Source organism: Belonocnema kinseyi, chromosome 6, assembly GCF_010883055.1.
Source record: "Belonocnema kinseyi isolate 2016_QV_RU_SX_M_011 chromosome 6, B_treatae_v1, whole genome shotgun sequence".
Lineage (NCBI taxonomy): Eukaryota > Metazoa > Arthropoda > Insecta > Hymenoptera > Cynipidae > Belonocnema > Belonocnema kinseyi.
The window spans coordinates 94,738,137-94,748,882 of record NC_046662.1 but is presented as its reverse complement, the minus strand read 5'-3'; the positions used below and the strand labels follow the sequence as shown (position 1 = coordinate 94,748,882).

Here is a 10,746-nt window from a genome sequence, read left to right as displayed (position 1 = left end):
AATATTATTATTTTCTTTCTTCCTGTATCTATCCTTTTTCCTCTTGAGTATCCAAATAAAATTAATAAAGCAAGGTGAGGTTTAGCTCTTTAGACCGAGCAAAATCCTACTACTCAATCTTTCAGCCGCTCGGAAGATTGAAAAAATAGTGTGTTCTAGCAATATAACACACGTAACAAATTTCACGGCATATAACGCAGGCCGTGACGTAACAATAGTTGTAAAGTGCGTGCTCCTAGATGTGTCATGTTCATTTATCATCTTTAACGTCACTTTTCAGTCCCTAAGGAGAAAAATTAGAGCTTTAGACCTGCTTCATAGGCGTCGAAGAGGGCTGAAATCATGCATGTGTCTTAAAAATAAATTTTTAGCCTACACTTTTTATTCAATTTTAACTCTTTTTTTATAACAGCTTATTAAATGTCAATAAGAGTTGTGTTTTAGATTGTTGAAAAAAATTGTATACATTTTTGATTTAGCAGTGCCATTTTCTAACATTTTAAGATCGATTGAAGAATGTCTTAAATGAGTATAAAAACTATCGGGCCAAAATTTTCATTCAAAAACGTTCCTAAAATTTTCGGTAATTTATGGTAATTTATCAGTCGTTTATGGTAAATTATCACTTCAGGTTTGCCCAATCACTATTCACTACTCACAAGCAGTCTCTCAAACGTCAAATCATAATTAAGTGAGGTTATGATTCCGGCAGCCATGGAAAGTAATTCTGAATAAAAATGCGTAAGCGCAGCATCAAGAAAATGTAATCTGGCTTGAACTGCACAGTTGCAGCAGCTAGAAAAAGTCTCTTTATAACTGCTTTTTGCCACGGCTTTGTAATTGGTCACTTCGCGCACGCAATACATTTCTCAAAAAGCGAAAATTTCACGCATGCGTTACAAAAACAGTCCTTTTTTAGGATTTCCCTTGTTAATCTTATTGAAATAGATAGTTTTTTTTACAATATATGAGAGAAAGCAATGTTTGATTATGATTGATTAAAGCAAGATGCAATTATTTTGGTAATTGTTAATAGAATTTTCATAAAGATATTCAGAGTTTGAATATTTTTCAATAAAAGGTCAAAATTTTGGTTTACGGCATAAACTTGAAATATCGTTCCGATGATTCTTTGTTAGAATAATTTGCAAATTGAACATTTTCAATTTTTAAAAAGAAAATAAACAAATTGGCAGCTTAACTATTTAACATTAAATAAACTCAATTATTTGGTATCGTCCTAAAGAAAGTTTTGTCGACGTAACAATTTCAAATATTTTCAAAAACATTTCATTAAACGTTTCTTAATTGATAAATATGTAATAACAAGTTCTAAGCGACAACTTCAAGACGTTTACTCATAAATTGTGGGAATTCGGAGGGCTTATTTTTGCCACTAACATATCGAAAGTGACACAAGAGTTTTTACTAAATATATATATATTTTTTTATAGTAACACTTTTTTCATTGACATAGTCAAAAATTGATGCAAAGATAGAGAGGATTCCTCCATTCGATACGAATGGATTGATTCATAATATTAATATTTTTTTTTAAAGAGTAGGGAGGTGACGGTCATTTATAATCTTTAAGAGATTGGTTATTTATGCTAAAACTTTCTTCATCAGCATAATTAAACGTTGATGTTTATTGGTTGAACAATCATAATGCAAAAAGCAAAGTGACTATGAACAATGATATTTTGCAAATTGGTAAATTGAGTTCAATTGTTACTTCGACTGAGTCGATTTCGAATTAGGCATGGTCCAGACTGAAGTGGCGCAGAACCTTTCAGAGGCGAAATGGTTTTTTTCTCTATAGAAATTTGGCAATACATAAATTTTATGCTAGAAAGGCGGCCTATCAGATTTATTTAGGCTACACCATTTTTCAAGCCCACGGATTTTTTTTCCTAAAAATATAATTTCCTAACTTTTCTCGCTAATGAGGGATTATATTACAAAAGTGCTCTTTTCTATTAGAGGTATTAGAGGTATTCCTTGTAGAACTTTTATTAGCGTTCAAACTTCTATATTAACATTGTTTCGTATATATCGTGTTTAGGAGAAAAATTAGTAAATTCGAAGATATGACAAAATTCTCCTGTACACAATATTTATTTAGTCTACACGAAGCTTCCAGTATTTTTTTTATCGAAAGTAAGATTTAACCAGAAATTTTCAAAAAATATAAATACTTTGTTTTTTTTTTTATTGAGAAAATCGACTGAATATTTTCAGAAAAGCTAGTCTTTTCAAGTTATCGTATTCACAAAAAAGTACGATCAAAACACATACACATATGGCACTTTTGACTAAAATTTTGTTTAAAATATTGATACATAGTAAATTGTCAGAAGAAGTATTTATTCCATAATGATTTTAAACCTTCCAATGTGGAAATTTTGCATTGGACCCAGCGATGGCCAGGTGACTTGCCTCACTATGTGACTTGTCAGTTTTCTTTTTGAATGCCCTGTAATTAATGTCATTTAAGGGTAAGGGCACCAATTACCGAGGGGTTACCATATTTCGAGGAAAAAGTTGGTTTCCTCTAAACAAAAACTGTCATGTTATTTTTTCATTAGAAGTCACTGAATATGTCTAAATTAGCTTCCGAATCAAAAAAGTTAAGTGTAAATTCCAAAATAATGGGAATGGAAAGAATTTTATCTTTGATATGGGACAACAAGCTCCCCCTTGGTAATTTGTGCTTTTATTATCCTACAAATCACCTTCCAGAACGACAGATTTCGTTCTGATATTGGAATCTTAAAAAATATTTGTTATGCTCAGTATCGAAAAATGGGGTCAACAAATACATGTTATAAACATTTTGATGTAAGTTATGCACTTTCAATAAAAAATTAATTTGTGTTTAAATTTACCAATAAATAAAATACTATATAAGAAATAGGACTGGAACATTTTTTCATAAAAAGAGAAATAATTTCTCGCGCATTGTGGCTTGCGCACCAAAGAATAAAATGATACGTTTGTGTTCGTGAGTCCGATGATATCACCGGTGACGTAGTATAGTATAGTATCGGTCTGCATTTTGGTATCCAGTCGTCTGACTCTTCAGTTAATCCCGAGCAGTCGGCAGGCGCTTGCATATTTCCCGCCTAAGGTCAGTCTCATTGATAAATAAATTGTCAACACTCTATTTTTATTGTTCTCGTAAAAAATTACTACTCCTTACGTCGTAATAAAAGTTGGTGTCAAATTTCAAAATCTAAACTTAGAAATTGTGCAATTCCTAATTCATTTTTAATATGTTGACGTAATGTAATAAAAATAATGAGCTAAAAAATTAATGCAAAAAATTACCATACCTCTATAAGAATTGATGTTTACAATTATTGACCTATAATTCTTTTTTTCTGTAGAAAAGTATTTGTGATTTAGAGGTCTTTACATTTTTAGAATTAGTCTTCCCACGTTTGAAAATTCTTAATTAAGATTTTTCTATAGGTTTGATGTGTATAATCCACATGGTGTATCTTTACTTAAAAATAGCCCGTGACGCCTCGTTATAAATATTCGCGTTCCAAGAAAATACCATTGGATCAGCAGGCGAAAAGGAAATGAGGAAATATAGATAAATTACAGTATTTCTTCACGGAATCTTGTGGTCTCAATCTTTGACATTTTTGAATCGTTGAGGTATCTACTCAAAAATTCAAATCAATTTCATAATTCTTATAAAAGAATATATATTTTGCTTATTCTCATTTTTTACATCTATTATTTTATTATTTGTAATTTGAAAACTCACTTAAGACAATGAATAATAACGCAATTAATCAGTTTTTAATGGATTCAAATATCACGCATTTCTCTGGTCATGCGCACTTAATAATAAAAACCACTATTTAGTGTAAACGCATCTGAATAAATTGTCTGCATTCCTGAACAATTATATGCAGATAAATTGAAAATATATGTATTGAAAATGCTTACGCTGTTTTTCCACCGAAGCTGATTCATAACATGTTGTTTACACACATATATCTACAACACCTGTTTGATGCAGAACCCGCCCGAATGCCCTCCTGAATTTTGGTTAACACTTCTTTATGAAAGATTTAATTTAATTTAATTATATCTCTCTAATCCGATAAGATGCGATCTGACAAGCTTGTAAGGGAAAAGCCTCATAAGAAATTTATTACACGAAGCGGTATTGATTCGTGGCACGCCTTAACGACGCATTAAATTCTTTCTACTGTAACTGGAAAAGACTTAGCAATATTTACAGAGCATAATTCAGCTATTTTAATTTGATTAGATAAATAAATAATGGAAATATAAATATAAATATAAAAACAATTTTAACGGAATTAAACCATCTTAAATAAATAATTGAAAATATTCAAACATACAAAGAAAAAATGATTTAAAAAGTTAATTTTTACCTTGCAAAATGTAAGCAACATTCATAGTTATTCTGAACTTATTTCCTTTGTATTTTTCAAAGAAATATTTAAATATATTTTAATTTGGAAGAATTTAAAAAAAAACTATTCATAATAGATGAACAGGAATAAAATAAAAAATCGATTTTTTCACAAATATGCCTTTAAATAATCATGGTAAACAATTTTGTTTTGGCTGGAACGACAATAATAAGTTGTGTAGTCAATGGGTTATTTTCGTTGAACGAAGCATGGAGGCTCCTGCTTTCTTTGCTATATGTAGGTCGCACTTCCATTTCTCAGCCTTGGCCCTCTTTCACTCATAAGGTGACAACGATACTCGTCTTTCCTCTGACCAAAGGCTTAAGGGTACATGGTATTCTATGTCGTCATAAATTGCCGTGTTTCCGTGTATTTTTGTCCGACTTACTATTTTTAATCTACAAAAGATACCTCGCTGAAAATTTGTGAAACAACTGTCAATATATCAGTGCACGTCACCATGGCCCACAGAAGATTTTCTTTGGTTTAAATGATACAATTTTGTTCTTTTATTTCATAACGTAATTGAGAACAGGGCTTTAGTGCCCTGCCTAATAACTAATTTCTCGATAAAATAACCACCTTTCTGGCGTGAAATTCAATCAAAATTATATGGGTTCCTCATTTGAAGAGATTATACTTATTTTACTTCCAGTTGCTGCTAATACTTCTGTACACGCTGAGAAGTCTAGAGAGTAACTTAAGTAAAATTTCGAGAAAAGTCCTGATTATGAGCTTCCTGGGTACCCTTTCGAAAAGTTGATAGTTTTTCTTTAAAGAAGTTAATTTAGCAAATTAATTATTCTTGGAATGGAAGCTTCTAATGTGTCCCCTAAGGGTTTACATTTTTCTTACACCTTCTCTATTCCTTTACACACCCTCCACACACTTACTTGGTGGTGGAAGGGGGACCTACAGTTTAAGGTGGGTTCCGAACCACCAAGAGCAACAGCCTTAAGTACTTAGAGAAAACCTTTTTCTCTAGAGGTACCGGTCCCACGACTCTCCGGAGATGAACAACTCCCTTGCTAGGCTAGCGTTCACCGCATGGGCCACCGAGACTCTTGAGTGCGAGGCGGGAATCGAACCCGCAAGCCGAAGGAGTGGGTCCAAAGCCTACGCTTTAGCCCCCACGACCATCGTCCCACTAACAAATTAATTATGTATGGAATAAAAAACTTTAAAATATTTTGCAAATTGCCGTTTAATAAGAGTTCACATGGGAAAAATTAATTTTCCGATTGAAATGAAACTTTTGTTTATATAAAAAAATTAAAAACCGTATTTTTTACCGTTGTGTATGGAATATTGCACACAGAGTTATTCAGAAGGTCCGTTTTTTAAATTTTTCCATAAAAAAAGGTATACTTCGATCGAAAAATTAATTTTTCCTGTGCGGAGTATATGTGAAGGGCGGCAGATCGTAAGGAGATAAGGGACATTTTTCCGAAAACTTTTTTTTTACATAAAAAAACCTTAGAAAATCCAATGTACATATTGTTAATAGTATTTGTTCGAAATCGCATGTTTCACTTCAATTTCTCACTTTTCACACTTTTCACACTTTTCTAGTTTTCTCATAAAACACTTCGATTTTTTAAAATGGAAAAATGTACTATTTTATTTTCTTAAACTTTAAGACCGTTTCCTATTCATATTCCTGCGCTCAAACTTCTAGCAATACCTAAAATCATTACCGTGAAACCCTTCAATAGGCATCCCTTTTATAGCCTTTCCGTGAATTGACGCCGCGCCGAAGGTGGGTGTAACTGGAGCTGCGCGGAGTGTGCGGGGACTGCGGTTGTCACTTAGGCGAGCACTCAGGTGTGAACAAACAAAAGCGAATCGAGCTATAATGACTTAGTTCCCACTAACCTTCAGCCCCAAAATCGGCGCTATAGAAGAATTTCACTGTATATGTTTCACGTTTGAGTCACAAAATTAATTTAGACTACTTTTTATTCATTCACACGCTTTTTAGTCTCCTACAAACTCCATTTCCTCGGAAGTAAATACATTTTTTCGTTCAAACTTTTCTTTCCTGTATTCAGCATACCCATATCTCGGGAGAATATTTTTTTTTATATTTAAGATTAAATTTTTTATTGTGATTAGCCAAAATTCAGATGCGACAAAATTCTAATCTCAAAACTGAAACCAAATTTTCTCAAAACTATATTACCTTTTTTGCATCAAACTTTTTTCTAATGTATTCAACAACTTAACATATCTGGAACATATTATTATTATTATTATTTATTATTTTTAAATTGATTAATTTTTTATCACTGCCCAAAGACTTCTCGGGCCGTGCGAAAAAAATGTCAACCCGATTTTGTTAACTTTGTGCTATATGACTATATGATATGACTATATATGTACTATATGACTTCTCATGACTGGTAAGTTATTTGCTATCAAACTTTTTTTCTATGGATTCAGGAATACTACAGCCCGGAAGTATATTTTTGTTTTTCGTTTTAATTGCGAATTCGATTTTACAGAATGTTTTGTTTCCTCTGCTGTAAAATTGCCATTTGTCCCTTACCTCCTTATGATCTGTCACCCTTTATGTCATTCAAAGCAAAAAAATTTACATTTCTTCGAAATTGTTTGGTCCACAATAAAGTGAACAAAAATGTAAAAGGTGAATCAAGAAAGTTTTTCGGTAAGGCGACTGGATTACACGAATTATAGTTCTAATGACCGCCTCTGTTCCTAATTATATTATGAATTAAACAATAATAAAATTGTATTATTTAAATAAAATACAAAAATAAATAGACCATATCTATGAGTAGTTTTCTACGTTTAAAAATAAGAAGACATACAAAAATACGTATGGAGAACAGAATTTATGACGTAATTGAATACGATAATAAAAGAAGGAAGTTTAAATGTTTTTAATGAATAATAATTAGTGTTGCATAGCGATACGAGAAGCTTGGTTATCTTGCTCATTTCAGTCGCTAGAGAAGTATTCACAAAAACTGCGAATTTCATTCTCTCTTTTGTTTTTATCGTCTCATCTCATCTCGTTCTATCTCGTTCCTCGCCCCAACTATCAGCGGAAACACCATTGACGTAAATCTATGCAAGTTTGTCAAATAAAAACAATAGTTGATAAAACTTTCAATACACCATACACGTTCTCAAAAAAAAAGTTTCATTCAAAGATTTACTGTCCAAAAAATGTCTTTTAGGTAAAAGAATATGAAGTAAAAGGTATGTACCTGAAGGCCCGATCATTTGAACACTTTTTCTGGTTTACAAAGTCATCAGTAAACAAATTCTTTCATTAAACAGTCAGAAAATCAAGCACATATAAAAGGGCCACTTTTAAGTTTTTATTTCTGCAAAAAGAATGTTATTTTTTGAATAAAATTCCTTATAATCTTTTGAGATATCATTAAACCATATAGGTCCTACAAAATCCTTCCAAATCTTCCGAAATTCTTTAAAACTTTATGAAATTGTTTTTAATAATACCTGAAAATTATTAAAATAATTAGAAATTCCTAGATATGAAATTTGTGAACCCTCTTAAAAATTCCTTGTAGTCTTTTACAGTATCCTAAAATCGAGCACTAAATCTCTTGAAATCTCTAAAATTTCTTAAAATCCCCGTGAAATAAATTTTTATATACATTAAAACCATTTCAAAGAAATAATAGCAATATCTCTCAAAAGATAAAAAATCTTCCTTAAATCTGCTTCTTAAATGAGGAAATTGTTTTTAATATACTCGTAACTTGATTATTCTTTTGAAACAAAGTTTGAAATATGCTGCTTAATAAATTATTATACATTATTATAATTATTATTTAAAAAGAAGTATAAATAAGTCCTTTATAGCCTCAGAAATCCAGAATTAAAAAATAATGTTCTTTATGCATCGAGAAATAAGCACAAAGATCACACAAAAAATAAACTAACAAGATAAAAAACGAAGAGGATTATACTATTAAAAATCATATTTAGGAACCTTAATTATTAATAAAAAAAAAATTAATGGAAACACGCATTTTTCTCTGAATGCTATGTTTTTTGTGCCTCCTATGTCTACTTTAATATTTTATGACAGTACTTATGACATTTGTTTATTTACGATAATAAAACAATGCAATTGATCGAAAAACACGATCTTCCAAGAAACTCGCTTGTACAAGATGAGAGGAGATGAGATTTCATAAAAAAGATGAGGCTTTTCTCGTAGTTGATCATTACACGTATTCCGCGCTCAACTGCAACACTAATAATAATTAAAGGTAATATCATATATTGTTTAAATTTTAATCATTCTATAATCTGACGACTTCCGCTCAAGCTGCATTTACGCATTCTACGCAAATAGTGATGTGGAAAGATATTATTGGCTTGAGCTTGAATATATTAACCGAAACTTTCACCGCGAAGGCCTAAAATTATTAAAATTATGCCCTATACACTTTTATTTACTTCCTCACTCCTACTAAAATCGTAATATCACTTCAGTCGTAATATATAACTAATATTCATAGTTCGCTTCAACCAATGATAGGTAGAAAGAAAATTTCAAAAAAGTATGGCTATATATATATGCATCTGAAACACTATCCACTGATCTGATTACTGAAAAAATAACACAGAAAAATCGTGAAGTTTATACTTGGTTTTTTCTGTGAACTGCGCTAAAAGTTTAAAATTAGCTTAAAAGCTTATAACTTTAGGTTTTTAATAAGCATCATTCCTCATCAAGGAGATTTCAGTAGTATTTAAATAAGAAAATTCCAATGAAATGCGTGGAAAACAAATTGATTAATATATCGCAATTTATATTTTGACATACAAAAGGGATTCCAGGTGAAGGCTTCAGAAAACTACCGAAATCACCTTGACAACGAATGCTGTTTATTCAAAACGTATATACAGAAGGCAGTTAATGAAAACAATTTATCATTTTACGATATATGTAGTTATATTACTCTTTTCTTAGTTATCAATAATCAGTATTGATATCAGTGGGTAGTGTTTGAGCTTTTCTTGAGTTGAAGGGCATGTGATACTTCGTCGCGTGGTCAATCGGGTACAGTTCCCCGGATCTTTTTTTCAACAAAAATGAAAATTTTTCAATCCGTGGAATGCACACTCCTTTCACGCACCCTCTATAGGCACACTGGTGCGAATTGGTTTTCTTGCAATGTTAATAGTAAATACAGTGAAACCCTTCTATAGCCCTGATTTCGGGGCTGATGGTGGGTGGCAACTAACTAATTATAGCCTGCTCCGCTTTTGTTTGTTCACGCATGACTGCTCGTCGGAGTGACAGCCACAGATCCCGCGCACCCTGCGCAACTCCTGTTACACCAACATGCGGCGCTGCGTCAATTTTCGGAAAAGCTATAGAAGGGCGGAATATTGAAGATTTTCACTGTATTTAAAATATTGAACATATAATAAACATCTAGAATGTATTACGCATATTTTACATATATAGTTAATCTAGTAGGGATAGGCCTCTGCAGCCGTGCCTGCGCAAATGCCAGCAAACTGAAAATTTGTCCGGTGCGATTTTCGCATCAGGGTACCTTCTACGGGTTAAAACTGAATTCGGAGTTGCTCTCAAATAGCATAACGGACGTTCTTGTTAGCATGTTGATTCCCCAGATTTTAAAGACAAAATCTTTTTTATTGTAGGAAAAAAGCCGAGGGCAAAATTGATTAAATGGATACTAATTCCTAAGCGCCACACAAATTAATCAAATTTAGCAAAATAAATTTTTTTTCAATTGATAAACAAAAAAGTACGCGGGGATGTCCGTTAGCATGTTCGCTGTCGTGTCCTAAATTTTAAAGACGAAATACTTACAATTCTAGGAAAAAAGCCGGGGGAACTTAAAACTAGTAAAATATAATATAAATATTTTTTTGAGCCTAAGAACTTTTTTGTAAATAAAATGTCGAGCTGAAACTTTGGAACATGTATTAGCGTACCATAAAGTACGTTTAAGTACTTTATGGCTCTTGTATTTCTCAAAGTTTGAGACCGATATTTTATTTACAAAAAAAGTTCGAGCGTCCAAAAATTTCGAGAGGTTCAGAAAAAAGATGAAATAATTTTGAGTGAAGTTCCTATTCAAATGAAGTACCTAAACGTACTTTATTGTACGCTAATACATTTTTCAAAGTTTCAGCTCGATATTTTATTTACAAAGAAAGTTCTTAGGTTCCAAAAAATATTCAGTGAACTGATGAAATGCGGTCCGTAATATAGGTGTTTGCTTGTGTCACATGCTCTTAAGATGCA

At 31.8% G+C, this 10,746-nt stretch overlaps 1 protein-coding gene across 2 annotated transcripts in view; it reads left to right on the top strand.

Annotated features, from left to right (window-relative positions):
* Positions 1 to 3,071: 3,071 nt before the first annotated feature.
* Positions 3,072 to 10,746, top strand: part of LOC117175016 — an 18,508-nt gene continuing 10,833 nt past the window's right edge. The window contains exon 1 of one of the 2 annotated variants that reach the window (XM_033364518.1): positions 3,072 to 3,130. The gene's annotated coding sequence lies outside the window, so the exon portion shown is untranslated. Of the gene's footprint in view, positions 3,131 to 3,460; positions 3,667 to 10,746 lie in introns of those variants that run through there. The other variant, XM_033364519.1, reaches the window with a different exon arrangement.